Source organism: Tupaia chinensis, unplaced genomic scaffold, assembly GCF_000334495.1.
Source record: "Tupaia chinensis unplaced genomic scaffold, TupChi_1.0 Scaffold000625_1, whole genome shotgun sequence".
In the NCBI taxonomy this organism is placed as follows: Eukaryota; Metazoa; Chordata; class Mammalia; order Scandentia; family Tupaiidae; genus Tupaia; species Tupaia belangeri.
In genome coordinates this window covers 729,820-730,300 of record NW_006160145.1, presented here as the reverse complement: position 1 = coordinate 730,300, position 481 = coordinate 729,820, and the positions used below count along the sequence as shown (strand labels likewise).

The window sequence follows — 481 nt, the reverse complement described above, 5'->3', positions numbered from 1 at the left end:
TTGGCCCCAAGGCCAGATCCTTTTTTTCCCCCGGAGTTGAATGGGGTTATTCGGGGTGTGGGCGGGGGCTGGGGGGAAGACACAACTTCTGTAAACTTTTATTGTATTTTAGCTTCTTCCCACGTCTCCGAAAACGCACGCACCCCAGCCGCTGCAATTCCCCCTGTGATACAAAGTCGATTAAAAAGTTGGGGGCGGGGGACCCGTGCGGAAGGCAGGCGGGCGACCGACACCTCGGGGAGCGCGCAAAGGAAAGGAGGGAAAGGACTGGTTCTTCGGCGGCAGATGAGGAAAGGGCTGGGGAAGGCTCGCACGGAGCCGCCTGGAGAAGGTGCGGGCTTTGGCGATCGCTGGTGGCTGCAGTCTTCCCGACGAGTGAGCCCTCCGCGAATGCTTTTTGGGGTAAGGGCTTCCGGCTATTGAGTTATGTACAGCAAGCCCAGACCGCAAAAAGATTCGCGAAGGGCAGAGTCTGCCGGCT

The 481-nt window shown here is 58.8% G+C and overlaps 1 non-coding gene across 1 annotated transcript; it reads right to left on the bottom strand.

Annotated features, from left to right (window-relative positions):
- Positions 1-391: 391 nt before the first annotated feature.
- Positions 392-454, bottom strand: MIR129-2 (microRNA mir-129-2). The gene has a single exon (NR_129451.1). It is a non-coding gene; the product is annotated as a microRNA mir-129-2 (primary transcript).
- Positions 455-481: the final 27 nt, after the last annotated feature.